The 21,317-nt window shown below is 46.3% G+C and overlaps 1 protein-coding gene and 1 pseudogene across 3 annotated transcripts in view; one reads left to right on the plus strand and one right to left on the minus strand.

Moving 5' to 3' along the window:
- CNNM2 (cyclin and CBS domain divalent metal cation transport mediator 2) overlaps window positions 1-21,317 on the minus strand; it is a 173,349-nt gene that overhangs the window by 28,459 nt on the left and 123,573 nt on the right. The gene's annotated exons all lie outside the window — the stretch shown is intronic.
- LOC133775956 (splicing factor 3B subunit 6-like) lies at window positions 428-1,050 on the plus strand (annotated as a pseudogene).

Genomic DNA, 21,317 nt, shown 5'->3' on the forward strand with positions numbered 1-21,317 from the left:
CAGTGGTAGCTCTGGGATCCGCAAGGCCTATACTTCCGGGAATGGACAGTCCCTACCCGCACTTCCAGGAATAACAGTCCTTGTCAAGGTCCCTGTGGGTGCCTAAAGGTCAACCAATGAGGATCAGACCTGCCTCAACCTTTAACCTCCACACCCTGTATCTATAAAAGGAGCCCTCCCAACCTCTGAGGCAGGACTTCCCCAGCCCCTCCCCGCTCCGTTGGAACCTCACCCTGAGCTGAATCCCAATAAAAGCTTGTGAGTTAATTGACTCATCTGCCTGGGAAGATTTGTTATGCGCTGGACACCCTGCAGCCAGGATTCTAGCTGTGCCCACACAGGACATCAGCACTGCAGGCAGCAACTTAAGCTGTTGTGCCACAGTGCAAGCCAACGATGGAGTTTTTAAAAACTAAACTCGGACGCCGTGTTGAGCTCCAAGCCGAGCGAGCCCCCGAGGCGCCCGGTGGAATTCCAGTGTCTGCTACGGTAACCTCATCCGCCCGCCAAGATGGCGATGCAAGCGGCCAAGAGGGCGAACATTCGACTTCCACCTGAAGTAAATCGGATTTTGTATATAAGAAACTTGCCATACAAAATCACAGCTGAATAATGTATGATATATTTGGGAAATATGGACCTATCCGTCAGATCAGAGTGGGGAACACACCTGAAACTAGAGGAACAGCGTATGTAGTCTATGAAGACATCTTTGATGCCAAGAACGCATGTGATCACCTGTCAGGGTTCAACGTTTGTAACAGGTATCTTGTGGTTTTGTACTACAATGCCAACAGGGCATTTCAGAAGATGGACACAAAGAAGAAGGAGGAACAGTTAAAGCTTCTCAAGGAAAAATACGGCATCAACACAGATCCACCAAAATAAAGGTTGTTTTCTGCATTTTCATTTTGGACTAAAATCCGTGAATATGACCGTCACCATCACCCTTTTTTTCCTTTTTAATTACTACTCAATATTGTGATTTCTTATTTGAAATTTAAAATGACCTGCTTGAAACTTTGATATATGTTAGAATGTATTATAATAATAAACTTGTAGTTTTTGTAAAAAAAAAAAAAAAAAAAAACTAAACTCATGCGATTGGTGTTGTGGTATATGAGGTTAAGACATCGCCTGTGACACCAGCATCCTATATGGGAATCTGAGTCCTGCTCAACTTCTGGTATAGCTCCCTGTTAATGCACCTGAAAAAGCAGCAAAAAATAGCCCAAGTGTTTTGGTCCCTGCACTCATGTGGGAGACCTGGAAGAAGCTCCTGGCTTTAGGCTGGCCCAGTCCTGGCCATTGTGGTCATTTGGGGAGTAAATCAGCAGATGGAAGATCCCTCGCTCTGTCCTTCCTTCTCTCCCTATAACTCAACCTTTCAATAAGTTAATATACCTTGAGGGGGCACACCACTAAACTTAGGGGTCAGCAATGTGGTACAGAGTGTTAAGCAACCACCTGCTAACCTGGCATCCCATATCAGAGTACCTGTTTGAGTCTCAGCTGCTCTGCTTCTGATCCAGCTTCCTATTAATGCACCTGAGAAAATGGTGGAAGATGGCTCAAGTACTTGGGCACCAACCATGCAAGTGGGAGTCCAGTATGGAATTCTAGCTTCAACCTGACTCACACACCTGGTTATTACTGCAGCCATTGGGGAATGAACCAGTAGATAAAAGATCCCTTTCTCTTTCTTCCCCTCTTACTCCCTCTCTGTTGCTCTGCTTTTCACAAATTTTTTTTTAAAAAATAAAGCTCATTTGTATTTTGAATAATTTTAGATTTACAGAGAGTTGCAAAGATGTTACAAAGAGTTCCGATGTAGCTTTCACCTAGTTTCCTCTATTAACATCATACATTACCATGATATATTTGTCAACACTAAGAGATTGGCAATGAGACATTAATATTAAGTAAACTCCAAGTATTAATTTGAGTTTCTCCGATTTGTCCATTAATGTCCTGTCTTACCATCCAATCCTGAGCTCTACCCCACATTTAGGTGTCACGTCTGTGGTCTGTGATGGTTTCTCAGTCTTGGTTTCTCATGATGCTGACAATCTTAGCTGTAATGGTCAGGCTGCCTGTGAAGTAGCTTCTGGTTGCGTTCTGTCTGCTATCTTTCTCACGACTTGCCCAGAGTGGTGGGTTTTCCAGTTACATCAGGGGTTCTGTAGGCCGGCGCCGCGGCTCACTAGGCTAATCCTCCGCCTTGCGGCGCTGGCACACCGGGTTCTGTCCCGGCTGCCCCTCTTCCAGGCCAGCTCTCTGCTGTGGCCAGGGAGTGCAGTGGAGGATGGCTCAAGTGCTTGGGCCCTGCACCCTATGGGAGACCAGGAGAAGCACCTGGCTCCTGCCATCGGATCAGCGCGGTGCGCCGGCTGCAGCGCGCCTACCGCGGCGGCCATTGGAGGGTGAACCAACGGCCAAGGAAGACCTTTCTCTCTGTCTCTCTCTCTCTCACTGTCCACTCTGCCTGTCAAAAAATAATAATAAAAAAAAATTAAAAAAAAAAAAACATCAGGGGTTCTGTGACACTTGTGTGAAGTCATGGATGATGTTCACCCTCATAGCTTGATGAGCAGGGTGGCGGCTCCCAGGTTTCGCCACCATAAAGACATTCATTTTTCCCTTCCTCTAATTCTGCTCTTCAGAACAAGTCACCTAAGTCTAGCCCACCCTCAAGGCAGGGATGGGGGTGAAGATTAAACTCTACTTTCTGGAGTCAGAGGGCATCTACAGATATTATTCAAAGGGGGAAGCATCTACATGCATTAGTCAGAATTCTTCTGCAAAGGCAATTCAGACCAAAACATTTTAATTTAATTTAACAGTACCCACAGACTCCTGGTATAGGTGCAGATTCTGCACTGCAACTGACCTTTGTGAAACCACCACTTAAGGGGGTTCTGATATAACATCAACTGTCCAAAAAGGCTATTAAAATAGTCTTCCTTCTTCCAAAAACATATCTGCCTTAGGCCCAGTTGTCTTCACATCCTTCAACTAACACAGTATTATCCAGGTTGGATGTAGAAGAAGGTATGAGAATCCAGCTGCTTTTCATTTAGCTAGATAACAGATATGCAGGAAGGTAAACAGTGACACTCTTCCTACTGTTTCTATTTTGGAAAATACAGTTATTTTTACTTAAAATGTTATTTATGCCAACATGTAATGGATTTATTTCTAGCCTTTAAAAATAAGTAATTATGTTTTAAATCTTGAGTTTTAATTCAAATACAATAAATACCAAAGATATAATCCACATAAACAAAAAAATCAAGGGTCCTCAACAGTTGTTAAGAGTTTAAAGGGATCCTAAGACAAAGCTCAGAAACTGCTGCTTTAGAAGGCAGGCAGAGGCCAGGGGGAAGAACGTGCGCTCTGAAGCACCAGTCTCGGATTTGTGCCCCAGCACTGTCATCCTGTCACTGCTGGCCAGATGACTACGATGAGCAAGCCATGAGCCTCTTCTGAGCTCTACCTCTGTCTCTAAAACCAGGTTCACAACACAGGCGTAGAGTGAAGATGGGAGACACGGCTGAGACCTAGCAAAGATGGTACCTGGAATCCACTGGGTGATCACCAAGTGGTCACTCTTATTTTATTAATACTTCTCTTCAATTCTAAGGCACCATCAATTCATTACCAACTTAGCTGAAGAGAAAATAAGTGCACTACATTAAATATAAACCATGAGTAAAAGACATTTCAATTTCAATGCAATCTTTTAAAGCACTAAATGCATTTCTCAAACACCAATATTGGTTTTCCCAATCCAAGGCTTATGAAGCATCTAAAACACTTATCTAAAGTTAAGCCAAAGTAGACCTGGTCTGGTAACTTCCCCATCAGTTAGCATTTATATTGTTTTTTAAATAACATGGTAGCTTTGTGGGAGGGATGGAGGTGCATTTAAAATAAGGTTAACACTTTAAGCTAGGTGAACTCACGAAGCCAGCCAAACTAAAAAACACTCTGAATACCAAGTCTGAACAAGTTCCCAGTGCCAACTAAGAAAGTGACTTTTTGTTCTGCAGGTTTCTCAGCCCCGGGTCTCTGCTCTGCCTCAGACCCCTGTTCAGACAACAATGTCCACAGGCCCACAAGTTCAAATTGTTAAGACAATTAGGCATCTTAACAATTTTCAGCCCTAGCATGCTCATGCTCAAAGAATGAAAATATTTTAAGCAAAGGAGACTAGGAGGAAAACTTATCAGCAATAGATATAAACATTGCACCAGGTCAAGTCAATTCTCGTCTAGTCAATTTGGTCCAGTAGGTTTCTCACATCTGCTTTCCCAAGGACCCAACGTAAGCAGTTAAAAATTCTTGGTGAATGCTGTCTGTCGAAAGTTAAATTCTTTTGCTATTCCCAGCTTGTGATCATTTAAAAGGAATTTTCCAAAGCAAGGTCTAATATTAGACTCAAAATGAAGTTTCCATTCCACTGAGGCGCTATTCTCACCAAAGTAACTACTGCATAATCAGATTGTCTTGGAGCAATTCGTTTAAATGCAGATGGACATACTTGAAATACCAGCTCAATAGCACCAACAGATCTGACCGGAAAGGGCCTTACTCTAGGAGCAATTATTCACGGGAATTAGGCTCCTTCTGAGATTGAAAATTATTAAGTTTTTCTCCAAGCTCACTTGCAGCCACTCACAATCACACCTTCAATGGCGAAACCTCTGCATCCATCCAATAGCCATATTCTTTTGGCTTTGGGAGTCTTGGTGACAAGGCTTGTTTTCCAAACCACTTCCACCAATATGCAGTTAGAAAATAACTCCTGTCCCCTACTCAGGCTTTTGGGGAAGAGTGACTTGATGCGCCATAACCACTCACTACAGGGATTTGCAACCTCCTGAGGCCTCATCAAGGAATCAAAAGGAAAATGAAAACAACTTTCTAAGAAAGAATTTTTTTTTTTTTTTGGACAGGCAGAGTGGACAGTGAGAGAGAGAGACAGAGAGAAAGGTTTTCCTTTTCCGTTGGTTCACCCCCCAAATGGCTGCTGTGGCCAGGGCGCCGCACCGATCCGAAGCCAGGAGCCAGGAGCTTCTCCTGGTCTCCCATGGGGTGCAGGGCCCAAGCACTTGGGCCATCCTTCACTGCACTCCCTGGCCACAGCAGAGAGCTGGCCTGGAAGAGGAGCAACTGGGACAGAATCCGGCGCCCTGACCGGGACTAGAACCCGGTGTACCGGCGCCGCAGGCGGAGGATTAGCCTAGTGAGCCACGGTGCTGTCCCATAAGAAAGAAATTTTTAAAACTAAGTTTTTGTTTTGTTTTTCTCTTACTGCAAAGCCGAAACCCAACTTTAAGAAAAATAGTAAGGGCCAGCGCTGTGTTGTAGCAGGTAAGGCTACTGGCTGCAGTACTGGCATCCCATATAGGCGCCTTCAAGTCCCAGCTGCTTCACTTCTGATCCAGTTCTCTGCTATGGCCTGCGAAAGCAGTGGAGGATGGTCCAAGTCCTTGGGCTGCTGTACCCGCATGGGAGACCCAGAAGAAGCTCCTCGCTTTGGATTGGCCAAGCTCTGGTCGTTGTGGCCTTGGGAAGTGAACCAGCGGTTGGAGGACCTCTGTCTCTCTCCTCTCCTTCTCTTTGTAACTCTGCCTTCCAAATAAATGGATAAATCTTAAATAAATAAAAGACTGAACCAAAATAAAAAAAGACTGCAAACTGACGATTAGTTTTAAAAATCCATTCATTTTGAGAAGTAGAGAGAGCAAGAGACAAGAGACATCTACTCTCTACTCCCTAAATGCCTTAAACAGCTGGGACTGGGCCATGGACTGAAGTAGGAGCCAGTAACCAAATCCAGGTCTCACAAGGGTGGCAGGACCTATCACTTGAGTTATCACTGCTGCCTTCCAGGGTGTGCATTAACAGGAACCCCAAGCGAGGTACTGAACTCAACTCCATGTGGGACATGAGTGTCTTAACTAGTAGACTAAATACCTGCTCCAAACTGATGGATTCTTCACTTCCAAAAAGAAAACATGGCAATCAACAAAATATGTAATTATAAATAGTAAATAATACCAAGACATTTTAGTGTAGACCAAACTGACTTGATAAAATATATATATGACAAATAGAGCATAAATTATCACAATTAGAGCCTGAAGGGAGTCCTTTCAGGCTAGTGTATCAGAGGTCTTGTAGTACTATCAGTTTAAAGTATGCAACTTTTTTTTTTTTTTTTTTTTGCAAGACAGAGTTACAGAGAGAGGTAGAGACAGAGAGAAAGGTGTTCCACCCACTGGTTCACTCCCCAGATGGCCACAACGGCAGGAGCTGCACCAATCCAAAGCCAGGAGCTTCTTCCAGGTCTCCCACGTGGTTGCAGAGGCCCAAGGACTTGGGCCACCTTCCACTGCTTTCCCAGGCCATAGCAGAGAGCTGGGTCGGAAGAGGAACAGTGGGGACTAGAACCAGCGCCCAGATGGGATGCCAGTGCTTCAAGCCAGGGTGTTAACCCGCTGTGCCACAGCCCCAGCCCCAGAATGTGACTTTTTAAAAGATTTGCATATTTATCTGAAAGGCAGGGTTACAGGGGGAGACAGACAGATCTTCAATCTGCTGGTTCACTCTTATAATGGCTGGGGCTAGGCCAGGCTGAAGCCAGGGGCCTGGAATAGTGTCCAAGCACTCAGGCCATCTACTGCTGCTTTATCAGGAACATTAGCAGGGAGCTCAATCAGAAGCTGAGGGGCAGGTGACAGCTTAACCCACTGGGTCACAACCCCAGCTCCTGCACCATCTTGATATTTAAACCCTTCAACCGTCTCTTGGTAGTTAGGTCCTAGAAATAGAGGACAAAGGAATCATTAAGCCAGGCCTAAGAGAAGCTAATCAGGACTGTTTTCGGGGTACAGGGCTCTATGGGCATATCTGCCTTCAGATTCAGAGCCATAAGAAATTATGAAATAACAATTTAAATTGCTCATCTTCCTGCAACTGCTATGTGCTCAACATAGGGCACTTGTACAAACGCTCCTCACTCTAAGATGGACTCAATAAAATAACCTATGTAAGGGATCAACTTTCTACACTGCCTGCTTCCATCACACAAATCAGTTTATTATTTACGAATTCTCTCTGGATTGGTAAACCAGCAAAGAATGGTAGCAAGTTACCACATGAGCATCTTCTAACGTGATCACATGTCTAGGTTCAAACTTCTAATGTCAGATGCTTGCTTGTATGTTCACAAACAAATATCAGTAACCAATCAACAGGACAATGATTAGGTTTGACAAGGGTACAGGTAACTACCTGAGGAAAAATGGACTTTGCCAACCTGAGTTTAGTGAAATGAGACAGCAGACAAATACAACAGCTAAGGAAGAAAGCCAAGAGGGTGGATGAAGCACAGGGAATCAGGAGCAACTTGACACAGCTGTGCTAATAAAGAAGTGGCATTCAGTAGTCAAAATGACCTAATAATTTGAACACAAAGCAAACAGAGCCTGTGGGGTTCTAAAATGCCACTCAAACAGCAGGAAATAGGAAACAAACAGAAGATTCAATAATGAGAAATGCAAGCCACACATTTTACATTCGGCATTGCTACTGTGTCACGGGGCTCCAGGGCACCAAGGGCAGAGAAGCCATGCTTCAGGGCTCCCCCAAAGTTGTGCGATGTTGTAGCCCCCTTGCTAATCAAGAACAGGGCAGATGATCTGCCTTTGCCTGTGTAAGATTTCCAGTTTGTTAACATAAAAGTCATCAACAGGAATAAACAAAGTTCTATGAAGCTAGTGATAAAAGAAATATTCTCCAAGTCGAAATTTAGCTCCTCTATAACAAATTGAACTGGAGGCTGTATCTTTTTTTTTTTTTTTAAGATTTTATTTATTTATTTATTTGAGAGGCAGAGTTACAGAGGGGGGAGGGAAGGAGAGGGAGGGAGGGAGGGAAGGAGAGGGAGGGAAGGAGAGGGAGGGAGGGAGAACGAGAGAGAGAACCTTCCATCTGCTGGTTCACTCCCCAAATGGTCACAATGGCCAGAGCTGGGCCGATCAGGAGCTTCTTCTGGGTCTCCCACGTAGGTGCAGGGACCCAGTCACTTGGCCCAACTTCTACTGCTTTCCCAGGCCATTAGCAGGAAGGTGGATCAGCACTCGAACTGGTGCCACAGGTGGAGGCTTAGCCTACTATGCCACAGCACCAGCCCCGGGAGGCTGGATCTTAATGACCACACTTAAAAGCTCCCTAGAGAACCAGTTTGCACATCAGTATTCAAGGAAGCCAACAGAGTAAGAATGGTTGATTTACAAAAAGTTAACTGCTCAAGTGATATATATGTGAACATAATTTATAAGCCATGGAATACACAATGCTATGTACATATCAATAAACACTAAATCGTCTATTTATCCAGTAGTTACAGAAGGCCTGCTTGTGCCAGGCTCACACCTGCAGCAAAGAATGCCACACTGGCTGTTACGGAACCTTGCAGAGAGGCGGCAGACACCGAGGGGAACCGTCAGCACTGGCGAGGGTGTTCAATGTGCTATGGAGAACACAAAGGCAGGGGCAAGCTTATATTTAATATATGGTCAGGGACAGGCCTGCCTAACAGGGACATCAAAGCAAAGCTTCCTGAAGGACAAGGGGCCAAGTGCAGCAGGCCTGGGGCTTGGCATCATGTTTCATAAGAAGGGAACTACAGAGACGCCCTGAGGGAGAAGCTCAGTGGGCCAGTGGCTGAAGAGAATAGCAAGAGGAAAGGGGGCTGCGTGCACACCCGCCAGCCACAATAAAGCCTGCAGCTTTGTCACTGCAGTGTCCAGTCTGGAAGCTGCTGAGAAGAGTGATGTCATCTGTATGTTCTAAAAAACGCACCCTGCCTCCTGCGTGGAGAGAAGCATTGGTAGTCGGCACAGAGGCGTGGCAGGAAGGACTGAAGGAAGCTACTAGAGGGCTCCAAGGGGGACAGGACAGGGTGTGTGGATCAGGCGGTAACAGTGGAAGGATAAGAAGCACTTGGATTCTAGACACTTTTTTTTTTTTTTTTTTTAAATAGAGGCAGCAGAATTTGCTGATGGTCTGGATATGGGCAGGAGAGAAACAAGAGTCAGGAAATAAGGTTCTTCAGTCCCAGTGATAAGAAGGGTTAAGTTGCTCTTCATTTGAGGCCTAGGCAAGGTTTAAATTTTGAAGGAAGAAATCAGCTCAGTCTTGGACAGGTTAAATTTGAGATGTCTAAGACATCCCAGTGGAACTGTCTAACAGTCAGTTAGCTACATGAGTCCAGAATTCAGTAGAGAAAGAGATGTGGGCTACAGAAAAAAATTGGAAGATTATGGATGGCAGTAAAGTCAGAAACCTGATGCAGTCTCACTGGGAGCAGGCAGCGAGGCTCCGAGCGGGGTTCACCAAAGCTTCCACGGACATCAAGTGGAGACGGAACCAAAAGGTGACTGAGCAGGAGCACCTGCCAGGGTCAAAGAATGGCATTCTGGAACCAAATTTTATTTTATTATTTTTTAAAGATTTGTTTATTTATTTGAAAGTCAGAGTTATACAGAGAGAGGAGAGGCAGAGAGAGAGAGAGAGAGAGAGGTCTTCCATCCACTGGTTCACTCCCCAATTGGCTGCAACCACCGGAGCTGAGCTGATCCAAAGCCAGAGGAGCCAGGAGCTCCTTCCAGGTCTCCCATATGGGTGCAGGGGCCCAAGGACTTGGGCCATCTTTCACTGCTTTCCCAGGCCATAGCAGAGAGCTGGATCGGAAGTGGAGCAGCCGGGTCCCAAACCGGCACCCACATGGGACGCCAGTGCTTCAGGCCAGGGTGTTAATCTGCTGCACCACAGTGCCAGCCCCAAATTTTATTTTTTAAATTTTCAAGAAGACAAAGGCATCAAATGCAGCTGAAGGGTCACAAAAAATGATGCTGGTGACAAAAATTGCTCAGGATAAGGAGGGTGGCAGAGGAAGGACTCAAGGGTGAAGGGCAACATCCAAAGACGCTGCTGTCTAGTTTGAGTCCTACCACAGCCCTTCCTTTTCTAATAGGGGGACACAGGCACGCTTCTGTAAAGGGAAGAGACCTGTGTCATGAGGACAGAGATTGGCTTGTCCTCTCCCAAGTGACCTTTCCTTCTGAGTCCTCTTTCTGGGCAGTACCACATTTGACTTTCAACTGTCTTGCTTAAAACTCAAACTCTTATCTTTTCCCTCCCTCCCTTTCTTCTTCATTTGTAATGAAGAACAGACAGATACAAAGTGCCTGAAGTGCACAGCTAAGGCAACTCTGCACTTGTATATACCTGTGCCACTACCAGCCAGGCATGGCTAACAGGCATTAAAAATGGACCATAGGGAGAGGAAGGAATAGAGAAGGGGCAGAGGGTGACACACTGCTAAATAAACCAGACTTCAGGTTCCACAGGGACCCGGCCCCAAGTGGTCTCTCCTGTACAGACTCCTCTGCCTCAGCCCTGCTTTTTGTTGGAGAGGACACAGGGTGGTACAGCAATGTACCATGTCATAGGAGCTGAAGGTCAATACAACTGCAGGGGGCTGGCACTGTGGCGTAGCAGGTAAAGTCGCCAGCTGCAGTGCTGGCATCCCTTATGGGAGCCAGTTTGAGTTCCAGCTGCTCCACTTTTTTTTTTTTACAGAGTGGATAGAGAGAGAAGTCTTCCTTTTTGCCGTTGGTTCACCCTCCAATGGCCGCCACAGCTGGCGCATCACGCTGATCCGAAGCCAGGAGCTTCTCCTGTTCTCCCATCCGGGTGCAGGGCCCAAGGACTTGGGCTGTCCTCCACTGCACTCCCGGGCCATAGCAGAGAGCTGACCTGGAAGAGGGGTAACCGGGACAGAATCTGGCACCCCGACAGGGACTAGAACCCAGTGTGCCAGCACTGCAAGGCGGAGGATTAGCCTATTGAGCCACGGCACTGGCCCCAGCTGCTCCACTTCTAATCCAGCTCTCTGCTATGGCCTGGGAAAGCAGAAGATGGCTCGGGGAAAACAGAAGAAGATGGTCCAAGGACTTGAGCCCCTGCACCCGCGTGAGAGACCAGGAAGAAGCTCCTGACTCCTAGCTTTGGATTGCCTCAGCTCCAATTGTTGCAGCCATCTAGGGAGTGAACCAGCGGATGGAAGACATCTCTCTCTCTCTCTCTCTCTCTCTCTCTCTCTCTCTCTCTGTTACTCTGCCTTTCAAATAAGTAAGTCTCTAAAAAAAATACAACTTCAGACAAAGGGAAGTAAACCTATATGCAGGAACCAAATACCTGCTCAGGTCTCAGTCTTGTACTTTACTTGAAGCCGGCTGAGGAGAGATGCTGCCGTAAGGCGCACAAACCAGATCACGTGAAAAATTATTAAAGTCAGAAACATTTCACATGAAGAGAAATCTGGCAGGACCTAAAGAGGATCGTTATCTTCAAATCACTGAAGTGAAAAGCAGTCATTTGGTTTGTGAGCCTCTGACCCAACAATGTCACCTGCACACTTGTGCCTAGTTTATCACCAAGCTATGTCCCTGATCAGCTCACACACTCCTGATCCATCAGTGCATTACTCCTCATCACCAACCCACCACCCCTGCCGAGCCTTAAAGTACTCTAATCCCTTCTCTGAAAACTTGCTGGAAACCACAGCATAACCCCAGCACTCCTTCACTTATAAGCACTCAATTCATACCTGCTAACAAACTATGAAGAAACGTCCTACTGAGTCCAATGGCCATCTTAACTCCAACCCCTACCCCATCCTTACAGCTCCACTTCTTCTTAGGCTCTCATGATCCAGCCAATCAGATGCCTTGATTTTCCCAACTCAGGACCTCCATGGCTTTACTCGACCCTCCCTCTGTCATGTTCTCCTGTTCTGATCTTTAAAAAAAACTTTTAAAATTAATTTATTTGAGAAGGAAAAAGACAGAGAGAGTGAGTGAGCAAGTGAGAACACTCCACATCTGCTAGTTTACTCCCCAAGATGTCTACAACAGCCAGGGCTGGCCAAGGTCTGAAGACAGGCACTGCAAACTCGGTCCAGCACGCCCACTTGGGTGGCAGGGGCCCAGTTACTCAAGCCATCATGACTGCCTGTCAGGTCTGCCTTAGCAGGAAGCTCAAGTCCGGAGCTGAAGCCGGGTATTACAGCATCCTTACTGCTTGTCAAACACCCGCCCCTATCCTGAGCCTTTTTTGGTCCTTTATAATGCTACCCTTAATTTACAACTCCACTCAAAATATCACCTACCCCAGGAAGCCTTGCCTAGTCCCTAAAATTAGAAATTATCTTTTTACATTTTTTAAAAATTTGCATTTATTTTATGCTGAATTTATTCCCAAGCCATTCGTTTTTGTTTCTTTGGTTTCTTCTGGGGTATCTTTCTTCTGTGCCATCTCTGCTTCTGGCTTAGGAAGAACTTGTTCCTTTCCAGTGAGGATCATCTCAGTGTGGCATGGAGAGCTCACTTATGGGTTAAGCCGACCATGGGTTCTGTAGGTACAGTGGCACATCTTGGGTGCTTTGCTCACCTGGATATGTTCAGTGATCAGACTATTTCCAAAACTTTAAGTTCAGAATTTTTAAGCATGTCCAACAGAAACTCAGCACTCTTTTCGGCCCACCAACCTGTATCCAACGTTACCTTTTGGCCTGGGCACACCTATCAACTCCACCATTGTAATGACAGAACGAGACACATTGCTTCTTTAATGTGATATTTTTCAGATACTTGATGGCTTTTTGGATATGCATACCTTTGATGGCCTGGGCAGTTACTTGGGTGTTCTTAAAGTGAACATGAAGATTTGAACCTCCCAATTTGCACAATTTTATGAGGTTTTCTGGATCAAGTGAGTAGCAAACCATTTTCACTGATCACCAAAGGCCACTTACCAGGAAGAACATCTTTTTACATTTCTCAACTTCCATAGCGTTCTCAGAATTCCTCTTAAGCATCTGTCTCTTTCTGCCTTATGTTAACATTTGGTATCTTCTGGCTAGACAGAAAGCTCCCCGGTTCTCACCCACCTCCCACAGCACCTGGCTTCAGGCCCCCCTCTGCATGGCATAGGCAGGAAGGCATGTGTCCTCAGCAGAAGGTGGTCAGCAATCATGGTAGCCAAGCCCTTCACTCTGGACCAGGATGCCACCCACAGAGTCCCACCATGGCCACACCTGGACCCTGAGAGTCTCAATGTCCGCCCACATTACTATGTTTTTGTTTGTTTTTAAAGGTCAGAGTCACAGAGAGGGAGGGAGAGTCAGAGAGAGAGAGATCTTCTATCCACTGGTTCACTCCCTAGATGGTGGCAACAGTCAGTGCTGAGCCAAGCCAAACCCAGGAACTTCATCCAGGTCTCCCATGTGGGTGGCAGGGTCCTAAACAAGTAGGCCATCTTTCACTGCTTTTCCTAGCCCATTAGCAGGAAGCTGGATTGGAAGTGGAGCAGCCAGGACATGAACCAGTAGCCATATGGGATCTTGGTGTTGCAGGCAGCACCTTTTCTCTCCACGCCCCAACACCAGCCCCAACCCACGTTACTCTCAACAGGTATGTCCTTTCCTTACTCACTTCCCCATCCATTCAAAAATGGAATCCTGAATTACAGCCACAGAACACAAGCACATAGAACCATTTCCTCACCAATTTTTATAATGAATACATGGATGAAAACTTATACATGCCTTCAAGGTCTTCTACTGACTGACTATACTAGTGGGTTTAGTACTATGATATCAGCACATTCGTTATATTTGCCTAAGGAGAAGCAATGCAATTTCATGTAGGGAGTGATCACCTAGCTATTTCTGCACTGTTTAAAGCTAAAATAAAAATAACAAACCAAGCAGTTTTTTTCTTTTAGTACTTATTTTACCTCACCATCCACAGAGAGTTCAGTGCATTTTTTCCAGCTGAATTTTCCCATCATAAAATACACCAGAAAAATGTGACACAGATCTCAGAATAGTCTTATATAAATAATACAGGAGTATATATATAGAAGCACTTGCTGTATATAGAAACCACTGGTTTTAAATGATGATAACTGCTGCTATTCTGAGAGACAAAAGCCCCCTTTTACCAAGAGCTTTACTACTTCCCTTCCCAAAGTTCCTCAGGCCGACCACTACATGTTGCTGGCCCGAATCTCCCCAGCACGACAGCGCCTTCCATCCAGCCATCCACCACCTCACCCCCAGTGAGGCCTGCACTAATACGTCCACCAGAAAGCTTTTTGGGGTGGAATATGTAATCAGGTTTCCTAACAATCTAACTTGGGTGAATGAAGGTAACAGTGTATTTGACACAAATACTTTTTCCTACTAAGACCGTTTCCTGGATAGAGCCGACTTACCTACTAATGTGGTGGAATACAATAGCTTTTAAAGAATCAAGGTTACTGCAGGTCTTTGGCCACTCAACTCTCAAAGGAGAGAAGTAGCTACTCACAGAGGGGATCAGCCCTTAGAGAAATTTAAAAAAAAAAAAAAAAGATAAAAGAAAAGCAGACAAGACTTCTCTATTGGTGGCTGGAACAGGCACAGAGCTGTCAGGAGTCAGAGCTCTAAGCCGGCCGGTCTGACAAGGCCCAGCCCCACCATGCTGCTGCCCAGAGGCAACCGCTTTCGTGGTCCCAAGCATCTTTCTCTTTGCTATAAATACCTGTTCTCAACAGTGAATTTAAGTGTGATTCCACCTTCCTATTAAAAACAATTTCTTTGTCTCTATCCCTAAAAAAGGAATACCTGAAGAAGAGAAAAAAATTTCAAGTTGAAATTAACTTTTAAGACATTTGTTCCGTAGGTGAACCTGCGGAAGGATAAAAAAAAAAAAAAAAAAAGACATTTGACGGGGGCTGGCGCTGTGGCACAGTAGGTTAATCCTCTGCCTGCGGCGCCGGCATCCCATATGGGCGCCAGTTCTGGTCCTGGCTGCTACTCTTCCAATCCAGCTCTCTGCTGTGGCCTGGGAAAGTGGTAGAGCATGGCCTAGGTTTGGGCCCCTGCACCCGTGTGGGAGACCCGGAAGAAGCACCTGGCTCCTGGCTTCAGATCAGCACAGCTCCAGCCACTGCAGCCATTTGGGGAGTGAACCAACGGAAGGAAGACTGTTCACTCTGTCTCTCTCACTGTAACTCTACCTCTCAAATAAATAAATAAAATCTTTTTTTAAAAAAAAGACATTTGATGTTCAAGAAATTAATGTTTAGGGCTGGCGCTGTGGTGTAGCAGGTTAAAGCCCTGGTCTGAAGCGCTGGCATCCCATATGGGTGCCGGTTCCAGTCCCAGCTACTCCTCTTCTGATCCAGCTCTCTGCTATGGCCTGGGAAAGCAGTGGAAGATAGCCCAAGTCCTCGGGCCCCTGTACCCAAGTGGGAGACCCAGAAGAAGCTCCTGGCTCCTGGCTCTGGATTGGTGCAGCTCTGGCCATTGTGGCCATCTAGGGAGTGAACCAGCGGATCGAAGACCTCTCTCTGTGTCTCTACCTCTCTCTGTAACTCTCTTTCAAATAAATAAAACAAAATTTTTTTTTCTATTTTACTTGAAAGTCAGAGTTACACAGAGAGAAGAGAGGCAGAGAGAGAAAGAGAGAGGTCTTCCATCTGATGGTACACTCCCCAATTGGCTGCAACAGATGGAACTGCACCAATCCGAAGCCAGGAGCCAGGAGCTTCCTCTGGATCTCCCATGTGGGTGCAGGGGCCCAAAGACTTGGGCCATCTTCTACTGCTATCCCAGGCCATGGCAGAGAGCTGGATGGGAAATGGAGCAGCCAGGCCTCAAACTGGTGCCCATATGGGATGCTGGCGCTTCAGGCTAGGGCATTAACCTGCTGTACCACAGCACTGGCCCCTAAAATAAATCTTTTTAAAAAATTAATGTTAAAAACCTATTTTTATATATTTTTTAAAAATTTATTTTTGAGAAGTAGTTACAGAGAGAGACGGAGAGAAAGAAAGGTCTTCAATCCACTAGTTTACTCTCTAGATGGCCGCAACAGCTGGAGCTGAGCCAAATAGAAGCCAGGTGCTTCTTCTCAGTCTACCACATGGGTGCAGGGGCCCAAGCACTTAGGCCAACCTCCACTGCTTTCCCTGGCCATAGCAGAGAGCTAGATCCCAAGTGGAGCAGCTGGGACTCAAACTGGTGCCCTAATGGGATGCTGGCACTGCAAGCAGCAGCTTAGACCACTATGCCACAGTACCAGCCCCTTTAGATATCTTTAAATGATTTTAAGATTTATTTATTTGAAAGGCAGAGTTATAGAGACAGAGAGAGAGAGACAGAGAAGAACCTTCCATCTATTGTTTACTCCCAGATGGCCAGGGAGTAGGCAGTGTTGCACCAGGCTGAAGCCAGGAGCTTTTTCCAGGTCTCCCACACTGGGCCATATTCCACCGCTTTCCCAGGCCATCAGTAAGGAGCTAGATTGGAAGTAGAGCAGCTGGCACTCAAACAGGCACTCATGTGGGATGTTGGCATTCGAGGTGGTGGCTTACCCCACTATGCTATAATGCTGGTCCCTAGGTGTTATCTTTAAATTATTGAATGATTGGATATCATTTCTCCATGGGGTATGACTAGAAATAATCTGCACTGAGAAAAACTAATCCATGTGGTTCTCAGATTTTACAGCTGTAGCTCTGAAGACTTAGGCAGGGCCTAGCTGCTTTCAAGGACATCAACATTTCACTGTTGGGAAGCTGAACGATGTGAAATCTACAGATATCTGCCTGCAGACTGTACGGAATGCAGGCATCTACTGACCGACTCTTTAATTGACACATTTAACTAAATCCTTTTAACATATTTTTACTTTCAATCTATGTAAGTTTTTGGGCTAAAATAATATTTCAATTGTCCAAAAACAACCTCCTGTACATTTCTGGAGAATTTCTCTGGACTTAAATTGTAGCTTTCATCTGGCATTTTACTTGAGGTTATAGTCACATCTTTTCACATTCAGCATCACAGAGTGAAGATGCCATCTTTTTACAGTATACCTAATAACCCACTGAAGAATCTGACCCACATGTTTACAAAATATTGTTAGATTCAAAACTACATTCAACTGTCACCTACAATTTTCTCATCAGGCATACTTTCTCCCACTCAAATATATATTTTATTTCCAGAACAGGGCTAAGAACATACAAACATCTACCTCCTTAAGGAAATATGCACATTTAAAAAAAATTTATTTGTAATTCAGAATTACACAGAGAGAAGACATGAGAGGCAGAGAGGGAGGAGATCAGTTCTTCCATCTGCTGATTCACTTCCCAAATTGCCACAACAGATGGGGCTGGGCCAGGCAGAAGCTAGGAGCTTCTTCCAGATCTCCCACATGGGTGCAGGGACTCAAGCATTTGGGCCATGCTTTCCCAGGCACATTAGCAGGGAACTAGATGGAAGTATGGACAGCCAAAGTCTCTAATGGACAGCCCCCACCTCCTAAAACAGATCATTTCAACAGTTTCTTTGATGAAATAAGACCTTAGCTTTTGAGTTGAAACAAACAACCTCACAAAATAGTCAATGGAAAAACATTTTCCAGTTAATAAAAACTTGCTCTATGTGGAACTTCTCAGAGCCAAGAGTGGAGTCTGGTCCTGACAAGGTCAGCCACCACACTTCCCTAGCAGAGGCACCTAGCGGGCAGGGCTGCTCAGGGAGCTGCGGAGGCATGAATTTAATAAATGTGCACAGACATATGGCCTCAGCAGTATTTTCCTGGCAGCTCCTCTTTGTCTGCTCTCAAGGTGATGAATTTAACAGTCTGCAGTAAATCAATTAAACACTAATCTAGGTGTTGCTGTGAGGGGCTTCTGCAAATGTGATTTTTAAAAAAAATATTTTACTTGGGGCCGGCGCTGAGGCTCAGTGGGTTAATGCCCTGGCCTGAAGTGCTGGCATCCCATATGTGCACTGATTCTAGTTCCAGCTGCTCCAATTCCGATTCAGCTCTCTGCTATGGCCTGGGAAAGCAGTAGAAGATGGTCTTAGCCCTTGGGCCCTTGCACCCACGTGGGAGACCCAGAGGAAGCTCCTGTCTCCTGGGTTCGGATCGGTGCAGCTCTGGCCGTTGCAGTCAATTGGGGAGTGAACCAGCAGATGGTTCTCTCTCTCTGCCTCTCCTCTCTCTGTGTAACTCTGACTTTCAAATAAATAATAAATCCTTAAAAACATATTTTACTTGAAAGGCAGAGTTATAGAGGGGGAGAAGAGGAGGAAGGGGCAAGAGAGATCGATCTTCCATCTGCTGGTTCATTCACCAAATGGCCACAATGGCTGGAGCTGGGCCAGTCTGAAGCCAGGAGGTTCTTCCAGGTCTCCCATGTGAGTGCAGGGACCTAAGAACTTGGGCCATCTTCCACTGCTTTCCCAGGCACATTAGCAGGGAGCTGGATTGGAAGAGGAGCAGCCAGGACTCAAACTGGTGCCCATATGGGATGCTGGCACTTCAGGCAGCAGCTTAACCCACTATACCACAGCACTGGCCCCTTAGATGTAATTAAAGCTCCTAATGGGCTGACTTTAAAAAAAAATTTTATTATTCTGGGTGGGCCCAAGTTAGTTGAAGGCCTTAAAGGCAGTGTAACGGTTTCCTGAAGGAACAAGAGATCCCACCTTGGAAAACAGCTTCCCTTCCCGTTGGGCTCCAGGCCTGCCTGTGATCTACCCTACCTGAAGGTCTGTTCTCTCAACTCTGGACCTGCTTAGATCTTCCACAATAGATGGCCCAGTGCCTTGTGCTACAATCCCTTGCAGTAGGTGTTTGACCTAGCAGCTAAGACGCTGAGGGGAGTAAGGGAGGACTGCAATGTGGCTTTTCACACCAGCATCACATACTGGAGTGGGAGTTCAGTCATGGCCGTTCTGCTTCTGATCCAGCTTCCTACTAATGTGCCAGACAAGACAGTGGAGGATGGCCCAAGTACGTAGGCCCCTACCACCCATGTGGGAGACCAGTATGGAGTTCCTGGTTCTTGGCTTCAGCCCAGCCCAGATTTGGCTGCTGAGGCCATCTGAAGAATGAACTGGCCGATGGGAAGATCTCAATATCTCTGTTTCTGTCTCTCTTTTTCAATTACTCAGACTTTCAAATCAATCTTATAAAAAAAATCTTAAAAAGTAGCAGCAGCTGGTTAGGATCCCCATGTGCCACACTGGAGTGCTTGGGTTCAATTTCCATCTCTGGCTCTTGATTTCCACTTCCTGCTAATGCACACCCTGGGAGGCAGCAGGTGATGGTTCCAGTAGGTGGGTTCCTGCTACCACACAGGAGACTCGAATTCTCTGCTCCTGGCTTTAGCCTCCAACCACTGTTAGCATTTGTGGTGGGAAATCTCTGCCTCTCAAAATTTTAAGATGTTTTGAAAAGAAAACTCCTTGAATGGCTGGAATTGTGGTGTAGTAGGTAAAGCAGCTCCACTTCCACCCCTGCTCTCTACTAATGGCCTAGGAAAAGCAGTGAATGATGGCCCAAGTGTTTGGGCCCCTGCCGCCCATGCCATCTGGGAAGTGAACCAGTGGATGAAAGATCTGTCTCTCCCTCTCTCTCTGCAACTCTAATGTTCAAATAAATAAATAAATAACTTTAGCCAGCGCCGCGGCTCACTAGGCTAATCCTCCGCCTTGCGGCGCCGGCACACCAGGTTCTAGTCCCGGTCGGGGCACCGATCCTGTCCCGGTTGCCCCTCTTCCAGGCCAGCTCTCTGCTGTGGCCAGGGAGTGCAGTGGAGGATGGCCCAAGTGCTTGGGCCCTGCACCCCATGGGAGACCAGGAGAAGCACCTGGCTCCTGCCATCGGATCAGCGCGGTGCGCCAGCCACAGCGCACCTACCGCGGCGGCCATTGGAGGGTGAACCAACAGCAAAAGGAAGACCTTTCTCTCTGTCTCTCTCTCACTGTCCACTCTGCCTGTCAAAAATAAAAAAAGTAATAAAAATTAAAAAAATTAAAAAATAGAATGAGAAGCTAGCCAAAAAATAAATAAATAAATAAATAACTTTAAAAAGAAACAGAAAACTACAAAACAGTTTTTAAAAAAAGAGTATCTGGGGCTGGCGCCGTGGCTCACTTGGTTAATCCTCCGCCTGTAGTGCCAGCATCCCACAAGGGTGCAGGCTCTAGTCCCAGTTGCTCCTCTTCCAGTCCAGCTCTCTGCTGTGGCCCGGGAAGGCAGTGGAGGATGGCCCAAGTGCTTGGGCCCTGTACCCGCATGGGAGACCGAGAGGAAGCACCTGGCTCCTGGCCTCAGATCAGCATAGCTCCAGCCGTGGTGGCCATTTGGGGGGTGAACCAACGGAAGGAAGACCTTTCTGTCTAACTATCTGTCCAAAAAAAAAGAAGTATCTGAGGGGCTCGTGTTGTGGCACACCAGGTAGAGCCGTTGCCCGCGATTCTGGCATCCCATATGGGCTGTGGTTTAAAAGTCCTGGCTGCTCTACTTCCAATCCAGCTCCCTGCTAATGTGCCTGGGAAAGCAGAAGATGGTCTGAGTACTTCGGCCCCTGCATCCATGTGGGAGACCAGCAAGAAGCTCCCAGCTTCAGTCTGGCCCAGCCTTAGCCACTGCAGCCTTTTGGGGAGTGAACCAGCAGATGAAGATGTGTGTGTGTGTGTGTGTGTGTAATTTTGCCTTTCAAATAAATTTTTGAAATAATTTTTAAAAATTTATTTATTTGAAAGTCAGAGTTACACAGAGAGGCAGAGAAGAGAGAGAGAGGTCTTCCATCTGATGGTTCACTCCCAATTGGCCGCAACGGGTGGAGCTGCGCCGATCTGAAGCCAGGAGCTTCTTCCGGGTCTCCCACACGGGTGCAGAGGCCCAAGGACTTGGGCCATCTTTCACTGCTTGCCCAGGCCATATCCAAGAGCTGGATGGGAAGTAGAATAGCTGGGTCTCAAACCAGCGCCCATATGGGATGTCGGTGCTTCAGGCCAGGGTGTTAACCCGCTGCGCCACAGTACTAGCCCCTAAAAATAATTTTTTAAAAAAATACTTGAAAAGCAAATCTCTCTGAATGCACCGGAACTTGTCTGAAAAGAGAGAGACTTCCCCATCTGCTGCTTCAGTCCACAAAAATGCTCACAAAGGCCAGAACTGGACCAGACTGAAGCCAGGGACTGGAAACTCAATCTAGGTCTCCTGCATGGGTGTCAGGGACCCAATTACCTGGGCCACAACCTGCTGCCTGCCCGAGTGCACATTAGCAAGAAACTGGAACGGAGAGGGGAGCCAGAACTGAAGTCCAGGCACTGTGATATGGAATGGGGGAGTCTCAGGAAGACTATTAGCCACTGTGCCAAA

The sequence above is a fragment of the Lepus europaeus genome, chromosome 17, assembly GCF_033115175.1.
Source record: "Lepus europaeus isolate LE1 chromosome 17, mLepTim1.pri, whole genome shotgun sequence".
Classification (NCBI taxonomy): Eukaryota; Metazoa; Chordata; class Mammalia; order Lagomorpha; family Leporidae; genus Lepus; species Lepus europaeus.